Consider the following 25,019-nt stretch of genomic DNA (forward strand, 5'->3'; position numbering starts at 1 on the left):
TGCTTTGCTGTCACCCTTTTTCTTGTGCCAGACTTTAGGGTCAGAGATGCTGCTGCCCAGCTGGATGAACTAAATGTCATGGACTTAACTGAGCCCCAAAGTAGCAGGATCCAGATGGTGGCACTGAATGGCCAAAGGCAAGGTAATTGTAGTTATTGTAGTGGGCAGCATAGACAAAGCTTGAACTATATGGGGCAGCACACAGTGAATTTGATGGTGGTATGATTCATATGGACTTTTGGTATTGGCTAGTCATGGGGTTGCCAGGCATTAAGGAGATAACTTGAGTCCGTATTTGTTTCATGTGTCTATGCAGAAAAAGTCTCAAAAATATGAAAATAAAACAAGAACAAAGATTGCCCCGTGTGCCAATTTCCAGACTTGAACCTGTGTGAAGATGCAGAACCTCCCGAAGGTTCTATCAGTCCATCAGGAAAGACTATGTTAAAATGCCTCAGTGCTTTATTTTTAGCCCTTCTGCCGTCCTTGCCCAGATGGACCTACTGCCTTTCAGCAGAGTAACTGTTTACTGGGAGAAAGGAAATAATCAGACTTTCCAAACTTTATTAGATACTTTATTGACTCTGAGTTCTAGGTGACCCCAAGAAACATTGTGGCCATCTGATCAAAGTAGAGGGTTGTAGAGGTCTGATAATTAATAGAGTTTTAGCTTAATCCCAACTCATAGTAGGTCCAGTGGGTTCCTGAACTCATCCTGTGGTTATTTCCCTAGTCCTAGAATATATAATTGTGATAGAGATTTAGAAGTTGGAGGAATTCCCACATTTGTCCCTGACCTCTGGAATGAGGGTTATTAAGGTTAAAAATCCTAAATAAAAGAAAATGGAGTTGTCTTTTCTAGGAAAAATAGTGAAGCAGAGCCAATATTGCATTTCAAAAGGATTGGAGCATTACCACCAAGGACTTGACAGGCTCAGACTAGTGGTTCCCACCACACTTCTTTTATTTTCCTATCTGGTCAGTGCAGAAGACACATAAGCTGTGGAGAGTGAGAGCTGACTATCAAAAACTTCATCAAATTGTGACCCCATGGCAGATGCTGTACCAAATGTAATGTTGTTACTTGAGCAGATTAACATATCTCCTGATATATGATACGCAGTAAATGCCTTTTACTTAGTACCTTTCTTTAATGACCACCAGAAGCAATTTCCTATCAGGTGGTAAGGCCAGTAGTATACATTTAGAATTTTACCTTGAGGATACAATAACTCTTATCCCTGTGTCATGACTTAATTTAAAGGGATCTTGATCCTCTTTCTCTTCTACAAAACAACATACAGGTTCACTACATTTATGGAATTATGATGACTGAACCCAGTGAACAGGAGGAGGCAACCATTTGGGGTCTATTGGTAACACATCTGTGCACCATAAGATGGGAAATAAATACAACCAAATTTCAAGGGCCTCTGACCCAGTGAAATTCTTAGAAGTCCAGAGGTGTGGAGGACATGCAGAGATAGTCCTACTAAGGTGAAGAATAAGTTATTGTACCTGGCCCTTCCTACCACCAAGAAAGAAAGCACAACAGGTAACTGGCATATTTAAATTCTGGAGACAGCACCTTCTTCACCTAAGTGTGTTATTCCTGTCATACACCAAGTTACCCTCAGTCTGCTAGTTTTGAGTGCCTGGTTCAGGAAAGTGATATTCAACAGATCCAGGCTGTTGTGCAGGCTGCTCTACCACTTGGACCACATGATTCAGCAGACCTGATGGTACTTGAAGTGTCAATGGCAGAATGAAATGCTGCTTGGAGTCTTTGGCAGGTTGCCAGAGGTGACTCAAAGAAGGGAGCTTTGGGATTTAGAAGGAAGGCTCTACCATGTTCTGCAGACAACTGCTCTCTCATTGAGGGATGGCTCTTGGACTGCTATTGCACTTAGAAAAGCAACATTTGACAATGGTCTACCAAGTTATCATTTGACATGAGCTGACTCTCATGAGCTGTGTTATCTGACCAACCAAGTCATAATGTAGGACATGCACAGCAGCAACCATTACCCAATGGAAGTGATATATATATATATATATATATATATATATATATATATATATATATATATATATGATTGGACCTGAGCAGAACCTAGAGGAACAAGGAAGCTACATGAAGAAGTTGCAAAAATGCCTCTGGTTTCCTTTCCTATTATAATGCCATCTACAGCCTCATCGGTTGTGATCAGTTGAGTGAAGAAGAGAAGACAATGCCAAGTTTCTGATGGTTCTGCACACTGTGTGGGCACTACCCAGAGATAGAAATCTTCAGCCATACAACGCTTTTCTCAGATAATCCTTAGAGACACAGGCAAAGGAAAATCTTCACAGAACTTTGAGTAGTGCACAAAATCATACATTTTGTTCTGAAGAAGAAATAGCCAGATGTGTAACTGTTCATATTCATGGACCGTAACCAATGAATTGGCTGAAACGCAGTTAGACTTCTGGGGAAGAAATATGCGTACAAATCTCTACAAACATGTAAAAAAAAGTTAAGATACTTTTGTCCCATGTAAATGCTCCTCAAAGATGACTTGCAGAGGAGGAGTTCAAATCAAGTAGATAGGATTTGACGCATTCTATGGACAGTTAATCTCTTTCCCCAGCTGTCTCTCTCATTGCCCAGTGGACCTGTGAGCAAAGTGGCCGTGGTGGCTGAGATGGCAGTTTTGTATGGGCGCAATAATATGAACTTGCACACACCAAAGTAGATCTGGTTACAGCTGCTGAGTGTTAGGTCTGCCAACAACAGAGACTAACACTGAGTCATATACATAGCACTATTCTCCAGGGTGACCAGGCAGCCAACTCATTGCAGGTTGCCTACACTGGACCACCTTTTATGTGAAAAGAACAATGTTTTGCCCTTATTGGATAAAGTACTTATTTTGGTTATGTCTTCATGTTTTCTGTATGGACCTAATGCTTCTGCCAAAACTCCTATCTGTAGACTTACAGAATGGCTTATCCACAATCATGACATTCTACAGACTATTGCTTCTGACCCAGGAACTCACTTCACAGCCAGAGAAATGCAACAGTGGTCCCACAATATGGAATCCACTGGCCTTACCACATTCCACAATCCTGAAGCAGTTGGGCTGATAAAATGATGGAATGGCCTTTTGAAGACACAGTCACAATACCAGTTAACAGCCTGCAGAACTAAGCATGGAAAACTAAGCATTTTCCAGAAGGTGGTATCTATTTTGAATCAATGCCCAATATATGGCACAGTTTCTTCCATAGCCAGGCTAAACTGGTTCAGGAATCAAGGAATGGGATAAGCCATGGTTCCATTCACTATGACCCCTAGTGACCCACTAGGGAAATTTTTGCTTTCTGTGATGTTAAGTTCTGTTGTTCTAGAAGTTTTGGTTCCAGAGTGGGTAGTAATACTGCCAAGGGATATAACTAATATGTTTTTGAACTGGAAGCTCAGACTTTCCCCAGGCTTCTTTGAGATTCTAACAGGCAAAGAAAGGAATGGCTGTTAGGAAGTGTAATGGATCCAGATTATGAAGAGGCAATTCGATTGCTTCTCTACAATGGAGGTTTAAAAGATTATGTCTGGAGTACAGGAGATCCTTTAGGGAGTCTCTTGGTGCTACCATCTCCTGTGATTAAAGTCCATGGGAAACTGCAACAACCTAACTCAAGTAAGGTGACCAAGGGCACAAGAGCTTCAGGAATGGTGGTAATGGCTACCCATCTAGGAAAAGAACCAGGGCTTGCTGAGGTCCTTGCTGAGGGTGTAGAAAATACAGAATAAGTAGTAGAAGAAGGTAGTTTTAAATATCAGCTAAGGCCACGTGACTTGTTACAGAAATGAGGATTATAATTGACAGGAATGTTTCTGTCATGTTTTGTTTAGAATGAATTTGTACATATATTGTTTTCCTTCCTTTATTTCTTTATAATGTATATAATATCATTTGAAAGAACATAACTGATTATCATATTTAAGTTTTAAGATCCTGAAAAGGATCTCTCAAGGATCTTTGCCACCTATTCTAAAATTTATAATGCATATGTAGTTGTACGTAGGATAATTATATCTTGTTAGGTATAGATATGGCCTGATTATTGTTTTCATTAAAAAATTAGGCACATTATAAGGTGATATTATCATGTGCCAAGTTGACAAGGGATGGACTTGTGATGGACAGTCTTCCATTCCTGTAACAGATTCTTTATCTGTTCCAGACCTTTTATTACACCCAAGCTAACCATCTCATTATGCACACTTTGACAACTTGACTATACTGTAATTAACTTAACCCCACCTGGCTAGGCACACCTGTTTGAGATTTTTTTCTTGGTTGAATTAGGTAGAAGACCCACCCTAAATCTGGGTCTTTTTTTGGTGGAAAAATTGTCTTAAATTTTGTCCACACCTTTCAGAGGCAGAGTAGGTAAGGGCATGTTAGAAGGCAATCGTTATTCTTCATTTTCTTGCTCTTGAAAATTAATTTCTTCATGGGTATTAGAGTCTACTTTCTCAGGATTCCAGCACACACTGAAGACCAGCCAAGACATCCAGCCTAGTGGACTGAGCAACTACTGGATTCTTGACTTTCCTTTGGGAGAAAGCAGTTTTTGAAATAGTGGGACAACAATATGTAAACCACTCTAACTATCCTATATATATTCCTGAAGTATAGAGCATCCCAGGACTGTTTTCTTTTCAATGGTAAGTCTTCAAAATGTTTTGTAACCTTGAGCCTGAGCTAATAAATGAAGTAAATTCCTTAGATACCTTCAAATATTTTTGATGTTTCTGTTAAAAATACTTGGTTTTTTTTTTTTTTTGAGCTAATGTCTTCAGCAGCCCCGTCTTTCCTTTAGTCTCAACTTTAAGCATGACCTTTTTCCTGCTAAACTGAAATTAAACGAACAAAAACAAAAACAAACAAACAAAAACCCCACAGCAATATTTCTATTCTGTTTTCTTAAATTTCTCATTGTAACTCTGTCTAAAACCAGATCACAAAACCGAGGCCCCAGCCCAGGTGCTGTGCTGCCTTTTCAGTTTTTACCACCTTTAAACACACAGTCTCAGGGTCTTTTGCTGGAATGTTTCATGAATGCCTCTAATTTTTCCCCGGAGAGTCTTCATTTAATTCTGAAACCTGAAATCTTGTAACCATCGTCTTTACTGTCCTTGCTCATATTCGGGTCTCCTGACCTGCCACCAGAGTCATCCATAACTTCCACATAGAACTTTCCAGGCTCTACTCTAAGAGTTTTGTAAATTTCTTTTGAGAACAAGTTATAGGAATTCTGATTCATATTTTTAGATAATAAGCCCACTTCTTCAGTGTCTCTTTTTTAGTAACTTTTGTAAAATGTACTCTAATAAATTAACTTAAAAATCTTCTTTCAGATTTTACTGTAGAATCATTCTATTTCATTGCTTGTAGCACTGTTGAAGGGCAGATCATCATGGTGCAAATGAGTGGTGAAGGAAAGCTGTGTAGTTCGTGGCCATCTGGAAGCAGAAAAAGAAGCAGGTTGTGGCCAGGGTCATGAGAACTTCATGGACATACTGATCTCCATGGCTTACTGGGTTTCAGACAAGGAATACAGAACTCTGACAATTTATGCAAATCCCATAGCATCAGAATAAGAGTAAAATCCAGACAACCCCAGAGGCTCTGATGTTATTTTTAAATATTGCTATGTTATTGTTTCTCCTTTACTGCTCTGTGCTTTTTCCACTGCTGTGACAAAAATATTTGATAAAAGCCACATAAGGAAGTTTAGTGTATTTGTGGGTCACAGTTTGTGGAGGAGCAGGCTTGGTGCTCACACTGGATCTGCAGTCAGGAAGGAGTGAGAGATGAGCGCTGTTACACAGTCCCCTTTCTAATTTTTATTGATCCCAGATGCTGGCACACAGAATGGTGGCACCTGTAGTCAGGGTGTATCTTCCTATTTCAACTAGGCTAACTCAAAAACTTCCCCACAGATACACACAGAGGTTTGTTTCCATGGCAATACTAAATAGGAAACTGATAACTAAGATTAACTGCCATAGCTCTTTCCTGTTTAGAGAAAATAAAAAAAGAGAGAAAAATTTAGGTTCTGTCTGCTATATTCCTCTAAGGATTCCATTTGTTCCAGGGAAAATTCTTGCCTCATTTTAAAATGTGAATAGAGAATTGCTAAAACTAAAATTAAATTAAAATGCAAATTTATATGATTGTTGTCCTGTGTTCATTTATATGACTGGTATGCATGTTTTAAAATTTAAAGAAATACTCTTTTTTCCATGTTAAACATATATATATATATATATATATATATATATATATATTTCAACCTGTGCTGGTTGGTTTGGTTGGTTTTTCATTTTTTCATCAACTTCTCACAAGCTAGGGCCATTTGTCAACATGACCATTTTATCAATGGGCCATTGACAAAATGGCCCTCATCAGATGTAGCCTGGAGGTAAATCTGTGGAGCACTTTCTGGGTTAATGATTGGTGTGAGGGCTCAGCCAGCTGTGGGCAGTGTCCCACCTTGGAAGGTGATCCTGGGTTACATAAAAGAGCAAGCATTGAGTGAAAACCAGTAAGCTGCATTGCTCCCTTTCTGCTTCAGTTCCTGCCTCTAAGTTCCTGTTCCGTTGTAGGCTTCTCTCCTTCTTTCCTTTAATAATGAACTGTTACTTAGAAGTGTGAGCCAAATAAACTCTCTCTTTCTACAGTTGCTTTTGATCCTGGTCTTTATCACAGCAATAGCAAGCAAAGCAAGACAATACCCAAGAAGCATTTAAACCTAAGAATTTAAAAAATAAACTTAAAATCTCTACTAAAAGACTATTTAGAATCTCTCTAGCTAAATAGCCACCTACTATGTAATAGAGTTAGAAATGGATCTTCACTTTGGTGGAACGCTAGTGTGAGAAATATGAATGTTTGCCTTATTATCTCCTTTATATTCAAAGGAGGTTCAAGGCAGCTTAAGTTAAGGAACCATATCATCTACAGAATATATGAAGCTCAACCATTTTTCTTTCAAGATTCAAAAAAAAAATGTGCAACACTCTTGTGGATAACAGGCTATATGTTAATTATCCCAAGTAATTAAGGTTGTAATATTTCAGACAACTAATTACAGAGACAAACATTATCAAACATAAAGCATTATCTTAATGATACCATGGATTAGAATATGCCAGGAAAAAAGGTAGCTTGGAGAGAAAGAGAAAGAGTCATTTATTTAGAAGAATAAGATACCTATCTACTTAGAGGGAAGTTAAAAATATCTAGTATAAAATACTTTCAGACAGTGCTGTGAGAACTAGATACCAAATCACTGCAGGAATGCTTGTGATATATTTATGACTCTGTAAGGCAGTCTTGCCTCATATTTAAAAAGCTCTGAGTTTTAGAAAGCTCTTCTTTTTATTCAGCCAACTTTCTGTGTAACTTCTCCTTTTTGATCTTACTTTCACCCAGTGGAATTACACAGGCTAAGTCTGATCCTTTTTCATACAACAATATTATGGATTTGACATACACACACACAACTTCCTTACTTTGGTTTAAATATCTCTAATTTCCCAGGAGGAAAAAAAATGTAAGTTCTCAAAGCTTGCTCTCAGAAAAGTATCATCTTTATTTATTATGATTGGTGTGAGGGCTCAGCCAACTGTGGGGAGAGCCACACCTAGGAAGGGGTTCTTGGGTTACATATAAAAAGCATGGAGATCTTCACGTATGAGTCAAAAATAGAGAAAATGTAACACCTTTATGTCATGTTCTCTGAATAGATATTCAAGTGACATAATATTTTAAAGTAAATAGAAAAAATAGAGTTACCTTAAAAGATGACTTGAAATACATATTAATAATATTTACTAATGAGTGAACTTAGACCTAAAAATAACTAGCGATTATTTTTTGTGAAACTAAATGTACAGTATAAGATTATTATTTAAAAGTAATATCTTTAAGTGATAGATAATAATTTTGAACTTCTAAATATAAGATACAATTTTACAGATGATAAGTATGGATCTATTTACATTTTTCTACATGTAGACATCCAGTTAGACCACCATTTGTTGATGATGCTATCTTTTTTCCATTGTTTTGACATCTTTGTCAAAAATCAGATATCCATAAGTGTGTGGGTTTATTTCTGAGTCTTCTATTCGATTCTATTAATCCACCATTCTGTTTCTATGCCAGTACCATACAGTTTTTATTACTCTTACTCTATAGTACAGTTTGAGATGGAGATTCCTCCAGAAGATCTTTTATTGTAAAGGATTGCTTTACAATCCTTTAGTGATTCTGGGTTTCTTGTTATTCCATATGAAGTTGAAACATATTGGAACATATCAAATGCATCATGTATCAGCAATGAAACATATTTATTTCATATCCATTGAGTTCTAATACAGTGTAAGCAAACCACAGAATTCTCACAAAGCAGCTGGAAAATAGAGCAGGACAAAGAGAAGAAAGGTTGAGAACAGGAGTCAACTAAATTACTCTTACTATCAATGTTAGATCAAACCTCTATGGTCCTTTATGATGAAATCCAAGAGGCAAAGATGTGCAGAATTATTATTTAATAGAACAGTGGTTCACTTTACATCCTGATTGTAGTCCCATCCCTCCTCCCCTCCCAGGCCCACCCTTCTTTTCTTTCTCCCCCTTCCTTCTTCACCTCTTCCTCAGAAAAGAGGAGCTCCCTTTCCCAGCCACCCCAGCTCTTTGAATCAGGACTGAGCATGGCCTCTTCTCATACTCTGCGAAGCTTGCAGACAGGAACACCTTACAGAGTTGTCCTCTGAGAGACTCTACCCAGCAGTAAGTACCTCAAAACAGATGCTGAGACTCATAGCCAAACATTGGTAGAGTGTTGTGGAAAAGTGGGGGGAAAGAGAAAATGGCCTGGAGGTGACAGGAGCTCCACAAGAAGACCAACAGCCAACTAACCAAAGCCCAGAGGAGATTGCTGAGACTGAAGCATCAACCAAGGATGATGCATGAACTGGACCTAGCTCCCCCACACAGATATAGCAGATGAGAATCTTAGGGCTCATGTGGGTACCCTAGTAAGGAAAGAAAAGACTGCGTTGGACACAGACTTACTTGCCAGCTTTTAGGTCACTTCCCCTTGGTGGGACTGACTTGCCAGGCCACAGTGGAAGAGGACATGCTCAGTCCTGATGCAACTTAATGACTGGGTTGGATGGGAAAGGCAAGGCATTTCTAAGGAAACTCAAACTCTTAGAAAAATGGAATGAGAACTACGCTTTTCTTTGGAACATAGAAATGATAGCTAGGTTATTAAATAGTGAAGAAATGTTGAGGTTTTTGCTGTTGCTGCTGTTGATATCTGTCAGTTAGTAATTAAACAAACCTTTAAAATTAAGAAAAACAAGATCACATACAGTAGTAAGGCAGCACACACTGAGTTCTGAGATGTGTTGTGTGCTCTTACCCAGCGGTTTTCGAAGGTCATCTGCTTACACAGAGGAAATGTCTGGGTGTATGTGATGGCATCTGAGAGACTCTATAGAACATGTATTATTTCTCATGTTGCTTCCTATTAGCCAAGGGGGAAGGACCTTTAGCCCACTTTATAGATGAGACTATCAAGACACCCACTCTCAAGAAGGTTTATGAAAGACCATAAACCTTCTAAGCACAGGGAATCTACACAGGAAGGAACTTCCCATATCTCCTTTGCCTTGCTCTATTATTTAAATTTATCTCTCGAAAATTTTCAATATTAATATGTAATGGTTACCTATACATACGAATACAAGCATGAGTTTAAGCCACGCATCACCCATACCTTCTCAAGTCCAAACCCATATTAACAAGTGAGAGCAAGATTATTTTATTCTATTTATATTGATGAATTGTGTAATGCCATTTTCCCCTACAATTTTACCAAATAACTCACAATTAAAATCTTACATACATTCAGTGCATAACCTAGTGCTTTAATACATGAATGCACCATGAAATTATTAAATCAAACTAATTAAAATAACTGCCACAAAACATATTTACTAATCTTTAGTAGAATAAGCTCTATTCTTACAGCAGTATTGGAATCTGTCATTACAGTCCTCTTTGTGCTATACACTTATCTAGAATGTAAACACCCTGTTTAATTAAATCTTAATATTTTAAATTTAAAATCTATTTTATTTCTTCTTATGTGCATGGATGTTTTGTCTTCACATACCTCATGCATGCCTGGAGCCTGTGGAGGCCAGAAGGACTGAGTTGGATCCCATGGGGCTGAAGTTACAGATGAATCTGTACCACCATGTGGGTGCTGGGAATGTGTTCTGGGTCCTCTGGAGGAGCAGCCAGTGATCTCAAACACTGAGCCACCTCCAGCCCCTCTTCCTTTTAAAGAAGGTGAGATTTTTATTTTTCAAGTCATTCATGATTGAACTATAATTTTAAAACATACATACAAATTCATTTTATACTTGCATTTTAATAATAAATCAAAATGACCCCTTTTTAAAAATTCACACCAGAAATGCACAGCACAATTTAAAGTAATCAAAAGCCAACATTATACTAATGATTTAATATTTTTGCCTATAACAAAAAGAAATGAATTTGTTCCATAATGTCAACTGCAATTTTCATCCTATATTTTGAATTAATATTTGTAAATGAGCTTTGCCTATTTCTTTCACATGCCATCATGTTAATACTTAATCGCCCTTTAAAAAAATTTTTAGTTTTGGGAGGGAGAATTTTAGACACAAATACTATATTTACATAATTTCCATCCTCCCTCTCTACCCACCTCCTCCAGTGCCTTCCCAACTCCATTTAGATTTATGACCTCTTCTTCAATTATTATTGTCACACACACACACACACACACACACACACACACACACACACATCTTATAACCGACTGAGTCCATTTGTGGTTGCTCTTATGTATATGCATTTGGGAATGAACACCTGTAATTATGAGCATGTATTTATGATTATTATCCACCTCCTGGAAATCATGACTCTACTGTGCTAGATAAAATCTACTTCAAAACATTACACAAAAAAGTGAGACTTTGAATGGAAGGCCATCCAAACGCCATTGCTCTAGATATTAATATCTAATCATCCATTCCTAATACTCTAAGGTAATTCAAATCCTGTCTGGAATGATCTGGTTAGTCTTGATGATTACATAGCATGAGAAATTAAGAAATATTTTTGAGCAAGACATTGTGATGTATAGTAAATGCATAGATTGACATGTATGCTATATTTCCATTTATATGAGTAACATATCTATTACCTTAAAATCATTGTCTTCTAGTGTTAGATAATGTGTTTATCACTCTTGAACAAAAGTGACTTCTATTAATTGAACATGTTGTCTATTTTCTATTTGAAAAATTATTTGCCATAACAAAGAGTATTATACTTAAGTTAGACATCAGAAGCATTCCTGCTTGTGGCATGAAGATACTGGCATCCCAAGACTTTGGACCAGAGGAATGATACATATAGACACGTGATATGAAATCCTATGGCATTATTTTATTTGCACACATGGTATTCTGGATGGAGAAGTACTGCAAAATGATATAAAAATAATAGAACAGTGGAGTGGGCATGAGCTGATCTGCTGGGCAGCACAAGACTTGCTAGAAGTTCTTATGCTGACTCAACAAGCAGCCCAGAGCAGATCTCTCTCTTAACCACATTCACACCGAAAAACAGCAGTGTTTATAAGTACAAAAGAGTTTTTAAAAAATTGAAATTGGAAACCAGCCTTGAGGTTTGGGGTCCTAGGTTCAGAAAGAGCTGAAGCATCACTGTGAATCTGAGGCTATCATGGGTTATATATTGATATCAAGGCCAGCTTTGGTTGTCTCAAAAAGGAAACTATTCATTATCAATGTTTATTAATAATAATTAACAATTATTATTAATGAAAAGAGCTATTACAGATGACAGTGTCATTCATAACAGCCTCGATATGTGAGTACACACAGATGGAGGCTATATTTTTACTTAAGTGCTTTGTTGGGAAAATTTTAAGATAATGAAAATGTGATATATTTTGCCTTGGGAAATGTTTTCTAAATATGATTATTCAATATATGTATTTATATGTTGATATGTAACTAAGAAACATACATATATATCCCTTGATAATTCTTTTTAGCTTATTTGGTCATTATCAGAAGAAAATTCTAAGTTTTATCCTAACTCCAAGAGAATTTAAACCATACACATATATATGCCTCCTGAAAAAAACACCCTTTGTGCTAAAAAAGTATTTGGTATACTCTGACTAGTAACTGAGTTTAGGTTAGCATGTAACCATTTTCCAAATTTCTTGAAAAAATGTGGTTACAATGTTTGTAAATGTGCATATGGTCAGTGAACTACAAAAAGAAACATTAAACTGGAGACTGAAGATAGAAAAGAAGTTCTAAGATAGTATTTTCTTCCCCCTTTTCTTTAATAATCCTTCATTCTACACAGAAACTTCTTTAAATTAATGGACCATAAGAATGCTTTGGGGGAACCAAAGGAGGTTGATTGGATAACCAAATTCCATGGTCTAATGGAGATGATGAACTCCTGAGCCCAACCTTGCACAAACATCCACTTGAGTTTATTGGAGAAAGTTTTATACCAGTGCTTAATGAGAAGCCACACTTGCATGAATAATTATTGTTACTTACTCTTCTCATTAAAAAAGAATGAGTTATCATTCCTTTAGTCAGGAATAAAAACTAAATCTCCCCCTATCATTACCATTAACTTATTCTTTTTACACTTAATAAATCTGTTTAGATTCTTTCAAGTGATAGAAGGAATCAATCATTTTAACAAAACATTCACTTTTCCCTTGAACAAACAAACAAAATATCTGAAGTTTTCTACAAAAAATAAAAATAAAAATAAAAAGCTTTACAAGGAATTCTGGTCTGAGGGGTAATCTTTCTCTATGATTATCTTATTCTTCACTTCATCATGTTGTCCTATTTGAAAACCTGGCTATAAGGACAGAAATTTGTTTCTTTGTTTCTTACTAACACCAAAGTATTAAAATTGCCTTAAAAAAAAACAAACAATAAAACTCACAGCCTCTGTGTGTGTGTGTGAGAGAGAGAGAGAGAGAGAGAGAGAGAGAGAGAGAGAGAGTATTAAACCACAGAATTAAACAATTTGGAATTTGGAAAGTAGTGCACTCTGTGTTGCTGAGTGTTGGTGACATTTATCTCAGTGCCTGTGTTCTAACAACCCCATGTCACTGTCTGTTAAAATGTGCTGAAAGAGTGTTGTGTCCTGGTAGATATAATCTGGTTTCTCCAATTATGAAACTTACTCAGTTAATTCAAAAGGATATTCCAAGTCATGAGGATATTCCAAGAGGTGGTAACGAGATGGAATGAATGGAATATTCATTCAACTCAGGAAACTCAACATTGATGAGTTCCTGAGTTTCCTTTGTGCTTGATAGGTCTCACATTTGGAGCTGAAGATGCTAATGAACTCAGAGCTGCCACAATGGAGACAGAAATGCCCAGGCAGAATGCCTGTTATCTCATATAGTAGATATAGGTAGATCTTTTAAATGCCAAAAGAGTACATTTCAAGCTGAAATGAAATATTTTTGTAAAAGACATAGGACTTCCACTTGAAAGATAACGTCCACCTAGTATAACAGCAATCATTATTTTCCTTGGACAGATAAGAGACTTAATTTCCTAAGGATAATAGCAAAATTGTTTTGCTATTATCAAAGATATGAGGTGCTAGTCCCTTATCATAATTGCAATTAGTAAACCCATAATATCATATTGTCATTCTAATTATCAGGTGAATTTAGAGGAAACTATGAAACAAAAGTCAAGCCTTTTTCGAGGATAAATCATCCTGAAAACAGGAAGCTAATGAAGATCCAGCTCTATAAACGAGGAGGGGGTTTTCTGTGTTCATAATCTCTTTAGTAGATTACCTGTGACTGGCAGCACATTCTAGTTTACTGTTTATTCAACAAACATTTACCTTCCACTTTTGGACAGTTTTTTAAGTGGGCATTTTGTTTTTGTTTTTCATCATCATCATCATCATCATCATTATCATTATTATTTATAATTAATTCACTTTGTATCCCAGTTGTAGCCCCTCCCTCATCTCCCAGTCCCACCCTCCTTCCCTCTTTCTCTTCTCCCACCCTCCCTCTCTCTTTCTCCTCTATCCCTCTTCCCTAGTCCACTGATAGGGGAAGTCCTCCGCTCCTACTGTCTGACCATAGCCAATCAATTATAGTTATAAAATTATATAGCCTAACATCACAAATATAGTATAATTCCAAATCTTATCAAGAAAAGTATAGTTATAAATTAAAACACCATCAAATCTTAAAAGTATCAAGGAGCACTTCCAGAGAAATGGATAAATCTTTGAAGAAGACACAACAATCTGTGTGTATACATACCCATACAAAAACTCTGCCATGAGTGATTAGAGACACCCTTAAGCTTCTCACCACTCCTCTAGAGATACCCATACATCTTGATCGACTATCTACCTATCTACCTACCTATCTACCTACCTATCTACCTATCTATCTATCTATAGTGTGAGAGACCAGGAAGTGTGGGATCTTGATTCTGACTCATCTTGTCATGAAATAGCCCCATGACAGTGTCTACTTTACCTACATTGCATGATGTCGGTTTCTCTATTATCTATGGAATGTGACAGAGTGACATAGTGAAAGAGTCATACACTTCCTTACACTTTAGAAATCTGCACAGATATCTTTCTATCTATCTATCTATCTATCTATCTATCTATCTATCTATCTATCTATCTATCTGAGATCATTTAACTTTAATATATTCAATGCTGTTATAAAATAGAATCTTTATGTTATGAAAATACATTTCCAAGATCTATATAAGCATTACTTTTAAATTTTTAAAATGTATTTTTATTTACAGGCATGTGTATTGTATGCCTGTGTGTCTGTATGTGCTCCATACATGTGTGCATGTCTGTGCAGAAGAAGGCATCAAATAACGAGAAATTGGAGGTGCAGGTGGTTGAGAGGTTCCTGATGGTAGTGCTACGAAGTAAACCAGGAGCCTTTGTATAATAGGACCTGTTCTTCACTGCTGAGTCTTCCTGTAGCCCCCAAGCAGATATTACTACTTCAGTGGGATGGGCATTAAAAGCCATAAGTAACTAATGACTTTTAACACACAACCATACAGCTAGTACCTCCTTTTGGAGACACCATATTACGTTTATAACATTTATCAAATATATTAAATTATATCTTTAATTTGAACTTCCACATTCACAAATGAGCATTTAAATTGCTTGCAGTCAGAATCATAGTTAAGAGAATTCAGCAAACCTTATTCTCACTCCACATCAATATCTGACTGACCTTGAATTATAGGTCACATTGTAGCACAAAATTCAAAGAAATCAGAACACTTTCATGTCAAAATACATGGTGTATATAATGTGTCTAGTAACATACACAGTATGGAAGATATAATAATCTCAGAAATTATTACTCTACAAAGCATCTGACTGATGATCTCTATCAACTTTTACTGTAGAATCACCAGCAAGTTAAGAACAGAGACTTTGCATGATACAATAAGGTGCAAGAGTACAAGCTGAGGGAAACCTATCTTCTGGGTCCATAACAGCCTACATGGAGGGTAATGTGAGCACAGCCTAATCACAATGTAGACTGGCCATTTAATTTATAGAGTAATTTCTGGGACAACCTCAGTTTCCCCATACTCAACATAAGTAAAAAAGCAAGTACTTTTGTGGAGTTGCCAAAGGTTCTACAGGCTGCCTAAGCTTAGTAATAAGGAAGCACTAAAGAACAGATATCAACTCTCACTTCTTCATGCTTCAATGTGTTAAAAACAAACAAACACAAAACCCACAGTCACTATTTTCCTCAACAAACAGGTGGGAACATAAAGCAGAGAGAAATTAATGGATGTTTTCAAGGCTTTATAGTTCGTATATTGATTTTCATGGGAATTAGAACAGATGTACATTTCTTTTACAAGAGTAGTTTCATTAAATTCTGAAAGTACACTGTAGGATATTGACAGGTGCCCGGTGAGAAAGTCCATCAACAAGCATCCATTGACCATTTAACTCTGCAGGCCAGTGTACTAAGTACAATGCGGTGCCACAACAGAAATGGAAGCCACGACCCTGGGCCTTGTAGCTGTTCAAAACAAAGGCTGCTACATAGTACTAGGTTTAGAATTTATGAAAATATACCATTTTTATGTGCGTAAGGAAGCATGCTTACTTTCTTTCTCCACAACCTCTCCAGCATGTGTTGTCTCTTGAATTTTTGATCTTAGCCATTCTGATGGGTGTAAGATGAAATCTTAGGGTCGTTTTGATTTTCCTATCCAGAAAGGCAAAGAGGATAGACATCGGAAGAAGGAGAAAAGAGGGAACAAGTCAGGAGCGTCACACAGAGGACCTCTGAAAGGCTCTGCCCTGCAGACTATCAATGCATATGCTGAGACTTATGGGCAACCTTTGGGCAGAGTTCAGGGAATCTTATGAAAGATGCAGGAAACAGTAAGATCTGGAGAGGACAGGAACTACACAAGGAGAGCAACAGAATAAAAAATATGAGCACAGGGGTCTTTCCTGAGACTGATACTCCAACCAAGGACTATGCATGGAGATAACCTGCACAGATGTAGCCCATGGCAGTTCAGTATCCAAGTGGGTTCCATTGTAATAGAAACAGGGACTGTCTCTGACATGAACTTGTTGGCCTGATTTTTAATTACCTCCCCCTGAGGGTGAAGCAGCATGACCAGGCCACAGAAGAAGACAATGCAGCCACTCCTGAGGAGACCTAATTGACTAGGATCAGAAGGAAGAAAAAGAAGACCTCCCCTATCAATGGACTTGGGGAGAGGCATGCATGCAGAGGGTGGAGGAAGGGAGTGATTGGGATGGGAGGAGGTAGGGAATCACAGGGAGAATACAAAGTGAATAAAGTGTAATTAATAAAGAAAAAAAAATCCTTTTTAAGAAGTTCTGCAATCAACTTTTGCTACTTCAAAGAAAAAAAAAGTAGATGTATGTAAAGCCAAAAGAATCAATAAACTATTTTCTTTTTATTCCTCCAGCCTTTGTAATTCTTAGCACTTAGTTATCTAGAGTGGAGAGTCTTAACCTACTGAGAACACTTGCTCATCAAGTATAAGGTCTTTGGCTTACAACTCTGGCACTGAAACAATGGAAAACTATAGTCATCCTCTGCCACCAGCAGCGGATTAGAGCCAGGATGTCTCACACAGACCAAAATCTTGAGTGGCAGATCCCTCATATAAAATGATTCCCTGTTTTTGCACAGTCCTGCACCTACTGTTCTGTGTATCGAATTCATCTCCATATTATTTACCCTTTTCAACATTGGAACAATCACCTGCAATAATCAATTGATAAGGGGAGGGAGTTGGTTTTGGCTCATAGTTTGGAGAACTGGTCTCTGCTTGGCTTCTGTTGTTGCTTTACATCTTTGGACAGGAAGGCAAGCATTGTGAGTAGGCTACAATGGTAAAGAGCATACTTCAAGGCCATATGCAAAACGGGAGGCGGAGAGCCACTTTCTTTTTAATCTCAAGCCTTCAGGGACATAGCCTTCACATTCTTTAAGTGTTTACCATCTCTGCTCTTTAGAGACCCTAACTGGTAAATGTATTACCACCTTTCAATAATGTGTCCTTGAGGGTAAATCCTTTGGGGCCCTTTAAGATATAAATTATCTAATTCAATGCACAACTATGTAAAATAGTTGTCATACCATCATATCACCTAAGAAGCCAAAAGAGAAAATATACATTGTTCATATTGACTGTTTTTTCCCTAAAACATAATTTAACACCAAGTTTTCAGAATGTGCACATGTAGAACTGTGGAGCAGCAGGCCAATAGTGTTTAGTTATTCCTTGATATACAGGGTGACAGCAGACTTCTATGTGGGGTGCCTTTTACTCTCTCACAGTTTCTCTGTCACATCTCACTTTTCTGTAAAGAGAACATTGAAGTACTGACAGACCCTTTGATTGTGAGACCTTCCATCTGGATGACTTGGTGTGAGTTACTGAGCCTTCCTCACTATTGCTTATTATCCCAATAATGAGGTAGCAAGAGGATTTAGAACACCTGTATGTAAAGCACTTAGGAGCATCCTTAGCACTTGGAGCACACTCAGCGATCAGTCGCAGTTGTGCTATTATCTCTAGCACTCAGGATATAGCACAGACTCCGTGGCTGCCAGAAATACAGATGCCGCAATGGGACAAACATGAGGCTTTGACTTAGCTTCACATGAAATTCACAACTTTCCTTTAGTTTGGCAACTTCTTGAGCTTAGCATAGCTTTCTTCTGATATCACATGATATGTATACATATGTCTCCATGTGAAATACATATTCCGTGTATACATGAATACATCCACAATACACACACATACATGTATATGTGTATATATGTAATAGAAAATCATAGAGTTTTTATGTGTGTATGTGGAGGTAAGGTGTGGTGTGTGTTCGTGTAGGTGTAAGTGTCCATGCATGTTTGTATATCTGTATTTGGAAGGACGAAGTCTGATTATGTATGTGATGTGCTCTCTCTGAGACCAAAGTGAAACTTTTGCTCTTGTATGTATTTGGAACATGTTTGGCAAGACTTTTAATTTAATGGGTTATGAACTCCATATGAATTCACAGACCAAGTAGGAATAATTACGAATAATTCAATTTTCCTGTGGATCTACAGAAACTGCAAGACTTTATATCCATATCCATTGAGGTATGAGTATTTATCTAAGGAGGAGTTTAGATAAGAAAAGGACTACATGTTTCAAACTCATGACACAGAGATATGGTTTAATAACTTCTGAGCCAATGTAGATACTCAAAGAACTGTTTCTCAAAGCACTTAATTTATGAGTTATCTTTCAATCTATTGTCAAATTTCACCTCTTTACACCAACACAGAATTTTCTCAAATGCTGCTTTCTTTCCCTTTTCCTCTATGTAGTTTCTGGTTGTAACATGCAAACTAGGATTATAAAAGAATTTCTTTTCCTGTTTAAAAAAACATGAATGGATCTGATGAGATTTCACAATCTGGAGAGAGCAGACAACAGTACAAGACAGTACAAGCACATTTCTCTTGTCTCTATAGATTTGCTACCTGATGTAATATGGATATTAAATGAGAACTTAGCTTAGATATTAGCTAGTCATATAATTTCAAACGATGTAAAAAAATAAATAAATAAACAGAGATCTAGATGGCAGAGAAAAGTACATTTATCTGAGTATTTTTGGGAACAGAATGACATGCATGAATAATTGAACTGAGTCAGCATAAGAAAAACAAAGTAAAAAGTCAGCTGATTTAGTCAAACAACCTGATATTCTCATTGTAATGAAATTTAAAGAAATATAAATATAAATATATCATTTCACATACAATCTTTTAGCCTTTGTGGTGTTTTGGTATATTTATTCCAAGAACATATATATGGATATTATCTACTATATACACATGTATGTACATATATGTAACAGAAAGTTATAAAGATAGAGTTTTTATGTATAGATGTGGAGGGTAGGTGTGGTGTATGTTTCTGTAGGCATAAATGTCCATATATGTTTGTATATCTGCATTGGAAAGATAGAGGTTGTTATCAAAACTTTTACTAAATTCATTTCATTAAATTGTCTGCATTATTTCTTTTTATGTAAGTTATCTTTTCATATCATTATATTTTTTTCATAAACATAATGGTTAAAGGTTGTATTCCTTTCCAATGTACATTAAGAGATGATTTTATGATAGGCAAGGGTAAGAGGGAAGGGGAGAAGGACCTTCCCTACCAATGGACTTGGGGAGGGACAGGGAGGAGATGAGGGAGGGTGGGATTGGGAGGGGTTGAGGGAGGTGACCACATCTGGGATACAAAGTGAATAAACTGTTATTTATTGAAAAATAATAAATTGAAAAAAAAAAGAGAGACTATTTCAGTTAAAATGATATCCCAGAGACCCGGGAACATTAAGACCATCAAAATTTATTACTCAGAGTTTAGGGAAAATCATTCTTAGTTTCTTTACAATTAAACAACAGTAAATATTTCTGAAAGAAAGATGACATTTAACCATGATGAATCTTCCCAACTCTGTACTTACAGCGTTATTTTGTGCTACCTGGATCTCCACATGTCTCAGCAACCTCCTCTGCTCCATCTGCTCCACACAATATCCCTATCTTCTCTGAAAGCCCCTTCAGCCCAGCAGAGAAGGGCCATCAATAAGCTACAAGGCTTTATTAGTTTATCTGACAAATGCTGATCTCCCCTGTTGGGTTTAATTTGCTGGTCTGTTATCCTGGTTGCTCCCATTTATCATCTGGTGACCTTTCCTTCTCTGTATTCTAGAAGTTATGTAGCATCAATCCTTCCATGGTCTTACCTTAGAGAATTAATTACTGGCATACATTTTTATTCTTGATAATTATGGCATTGATTAATGGCTAAAATGCAATCATCTGGGTACAGCCAAAGTGAGTCACTGGAAATCTCAGAGTAAGTTTTGTTTCCTTGTCTTCCCTTGGCTTGAAGACCAAGCTGAGAAGGCAATTTAATGCTTTTGATACAAGCCTAGTGCTGTGGTGAGGTGTCCTTGTTATTTTTTTTTTCTTAGATGCTGCAGCAAAAATATAATGAACCTCATTTAGAAAATATCCATAATAGTAAGAAGACTTTTGTGTTCCCTAGAATGAAACTGTTTCAGTCAAAATGTATTTCTGAATAGAACTGTGAAAACAAAAACAAAGAAGAATTGCTCTAACTCATGATAAGAGACACATTGCTTAACTTTTTTCTAAGAATGAGTACTGGAAAACTAAAGAATGGAAAGCCACTGAAATGAGATATCTAAAATTAAATTATTCAGTTTCATAAGAATAAGACCAGTAACAAATAACCACTAAAAATGCTGCTGTCCTAAAAACCATTAAATCCTCAGCCACACACATTCTACCCATTTGCACACCTACCCCATGACTCACACCTATTCCCACATACATCTACCAATACACATACCCACACACATACTCATATACATACCTACCCAAACACTCACCTACAACCACACACACCTACCCAAACGCACACCTACCCAAACACTCACCTACTGTTATACAATCTAACTCCCATACACCTACCCCCATACCTACATTTACACACATACCCTCACACAACTACCCTTATATACATGTACACACACACACACACACACACATCTATGCTCACACACCTATGCTCCCCCCACACACAAACTATCCACACATATCTACACCATGATCATTATAACTATGTTCTTCCCTTAATATTCTTCTCATCTTTAGCTTTTTATGTATGCTTCATTTGATTTATCTCCTAGGACCACTTTTCCCAGTCTGTTGTGATTAACAAAATTCTTGCCAGAGAGACTTTCAGAAGGGATCATAAACGAATCAAAATTCTCCAACCCAATGGAAGATGTGAGTTACACCATGGAGCACCTTTCACAGACGCTGGAGCATTATATCCCCTCTTCTCAGTTGGATGCTCACTGACTGAAACCCATACTAAAGCTTATACAGTGTGTATAAGCCATACCCAACAGCAACTGTTTCTTCTACCGAAACCCAGAAGAATGGTTTTGACTCTTCAACAGTGAAGTGAATTTTTTATAAGTTTAGAAGCTCAAGTTTTAAGGAAAGAAATCCACAGGAGGCTTGGTCCCACGTAACTTTTGTCTTTTGGGTTAATATTTATAGGTTTTGTTTTTATTTTATAATTTAAAATTTTACCTTCTCCAGGATTAGTTTGCATATGTGTGCAATGCATAGTAAAAGATGGCTTTGTTCGGGAATTATTTTGTCAGGGTTCTGCTTACCCTATCCCTCTATTCATGCCACTAGAATCTTGACCAAGATTTCTGGATAGAAAAAAATACACAATACCTCAACACTATAAAGACAAAGCCCAGCAAAATATATATACAATTTCTCTTTTGTAGTAGCCCGAAAAATTCCTAAACTTGGATTTTAATCTTGTTTGCTGAAATTAATATGGTTGTAATAAGATATATATAAACAGAGTGTTTAAATTGAAAGCTTAATCATTTTATGACTTTCCTTTTGTGGATGTTACTGGAAAAGATCATGGATTAAGTGTTCTTTCTAGAAGTGTTTGGAGATTTCCCCAGCTTTAGGACAGGAGAGATGCTGATTTTCTTGCTAAATATTTGAGTTTGAATTGCTGCACCACATAGAGTATAAAAGGAAAGACTGCCTGCCCCTACAGGCATTGCACATGTAGTTGCCATGCCACATGTGTGTCAGTAGCTGGCACAGAAGAGAAATGCTATGTCTAGGCCCGGTGTTCTGACCTATGAAAATCTGAATGATTAGTAGCCTAACACTCCCTGAAAAAAGTGAGCCTGAAAAGACCAGCAGTCCAGTGACAGGCAGGCCTGTCCCAGACACTCAGAGACTCCAGGTACCACTAAGAGGAACAAGTAAGTGATGGAGAAATGGAAGAGAAAGAGAAACAGAAGGATGTGGGCACAATGAAGAGAGGCAGAACTGGAGACTGGAGGGTAGTGAGGAGCAGCCTGATGTGAGTAGCTGGTGATGCTCCCTAGGACCATGGTGGTGTCCTGGATTGTGCTGGCACATCTGGGGAGCCATATCTGGATCCATAGCCCTGGGATGTCTGTTACCACTGAAGGTCAGGTTGACATCGCTCATCTGGGCTTCAGCGCGGGGACATATCTGAGGACTGTGCAGAACTGTCACTGCCCTTTACCTGGGCATCATGGGGGAGCTGTGTCTGGGAGCAGGAGAGCAGGACACCTGACTCTGCCCATAGCCAGCCACAGTACTCAGGAGAGCAGGTACTGCTGGAGTTGCGTGTGAGCCAGCCTGAGGGTGTGAGTGTGGGAGAGCCGACCCTTCAGCTTGTATGCTATGTGACAGCATGAGCGAGGAAGAAATGCCCTCTCCCACTCTCGCCCTTTCCGCCTATGGCAGGCAGGAGATCTGGCTCCTGGGGTCATAAGAGCAGGAGAGCTGTTCCTTCCCCTCATCTGCTCCAGCACTAGGGAGAGCAGGCCCTGCACCTCACATGGGCAGCACGCTAGAGCTGGCCCTGACTTGTAGGGGTTGCAGGTGAGCTGGTCTAGAGGTCATGAGTGCCAGAGAGCCGGCTCTGCCTCTCGTCTGCTGGGCGGTGGTATGCTAGGGAGAGACTCCTTCATGTCCTTCCTAATCCCTCTCTACATACTGCAGGTGGGAGAGCTGGCCCCGGGGTAACGAGAGTGGGAAAACTGGCTCTGTCCCTCACCAGCTCCAACACTTGGGAGAGTGGGCCCTGCACCTAGCCTGGGCAGCAGGATAGAGCTGGCCCTGGTTGCAGGGGTTGTGGATGAGCAGGCCCCGATGGTATGAAAGCAAGAGAGCCAGCGGGCTGATTAGCTCAGACACCTGTCAGGCCCAGATCCAGGTCTTTGACTTGGCCCACCCCAACACCTATCCCTTGAATGAACAGCTGGGTTCATGAAGGGGCTGCTCCTACAGATCCAAAACTGCAGGATCTCCATGACACAAGCCAACAATGGGATATCTGATAGGAGTCCCAGTGAGGTTCTAATACTGACAGATGAGCGAAAACAGAGGCATAGTTTATAGAATGACCGTGAAGTGATGACTATCTCTTCCACAAATTTCATCAGAACAATAACAATGTTATCTCTTAGGCGCATTCCATTTTAAGAAGCCCTGAACAAACTTGAACAGTGGGTAGTTCATACACTTATACTTGACATGAGACAGCCATTTCCGAGGAGCCCCCAGGTTCCATAAGTTCAGAGACAGTGAAAACATGAATTGTCCTAAAAAGTAGGTGTATGAATACTATACATACAGTGTCTCTGAAGAGTACTCAGAGTACTCTTATGAAGAGTAATGATCAACTTTTAATAATTTTTCCGTGTGAGACTGGCACATTGGATCCCGTGACCAGCACACAGACTTACAAAAACACAGGTCTCACTATGGCAAAAACCTGAATTAAATAAATTTCCACTGGAATGCTGGTGGCTCATAACTGTAACACAGAAATAAGGGGGTTGGTGAAAGTTTGAAATCTACACAGTCAGTTCTAAACCTGACAGGGCTTCAGGGCCAAACCCTATCCCAAAACCCAAATTATCAGAACTTGAGGCTATGCTGCCTGGGAAAAGTCCAGGCTTCTTCATGCTGGGTATGTTAGCTCTTGCCTGCAAACCCAGCATTCCTCAGCACTTAGGAAACTGATCCAGGATTTTAAGTCTAAGGCCTGGGTTACACAGCAAGTTCAAAGCCTGTCTGCACTTCTTTGGACTGTTTTTTTAAAAAGCTTTTCTATATTCTATGCTGGTCCAGATTCCACTTTGATTTGTCAGAGAACGGTGGCTTTGTCTTAGGAGTTTTAGATGCAATTACAGAGGTTTTCTAGCCCATTAACTTAGCCACTTCTGCCCATTTTACTGACCTATGTAAAGTTGAACATGGACTCCTTGGAGTGTAAAGTCCTTCCCTGTTATTCCTTGCTGCATGTTTTCCTGTCAGGGTATGGATCTGTGATAGGCACACAAGCTTACAAAACATGGGGTTTGCTATGGTAAACACACAAATTAAAGAAATCTCTACCAGAGAATCTTGTAAAGCTAGCCAGCTTTATATGTACAGGCTCTGCAGATTGGCTAGTTGCTGTAATGAATCCATGAGGGTAAATATTCTGAGTCTCAAGTTTCTCTGGTAGACGGATTAAGGCTAGAGTTCTGTGGAGGAATGGTGCCCACAGTAGATGAGAATACCTCGGGTTCGAGGACTGCATAGAGCTGAGG

General features: G+C 38.2%; 1 protein-coding gene and 1 non-coding gene across 22 annotated transcripts in view; one reads left to right on the forward strand and one right to left on the reverse strand.

Annotated features, from left to right (window-relative positions):
• Lingo2 (leucine rich repeat and Ig domain containing 2) overlaps positions 1-25,019 on the reverse strand; it is a 1,357,796-nt gene that overhangs the window by 270,164 nt on the left and 1,062,613 nt on the right. The gene's annotated exons all lie outside the window — the stretch shown is intronic.
• LOC132649601 (small nucleolar RNA SNORA17) lies at positions 22,423-22,554 on the forward strand. Its single transcript, XR_009588097.1, has one exon. It is a non-coding gene; the product is annotated as a small nucleolar RNA SNORA17 (small nucleolar RNA).

The sequence above is a fragment of the Meriones unguiculatus genome, chromosome 20, assembly GCF_030254825.1.
Source record: "Meriones unguiculatus strain TT.TT164.6M chromosome 20, Bangor_MerUng_6.1, whole genome shotgun sequence".
Taxonomy (NCBI): Eukaryota; Metazoa; Chordata; class Mammalia; order Rodentia; family Muridae; genus Meriones; species Meriones unguiculatus.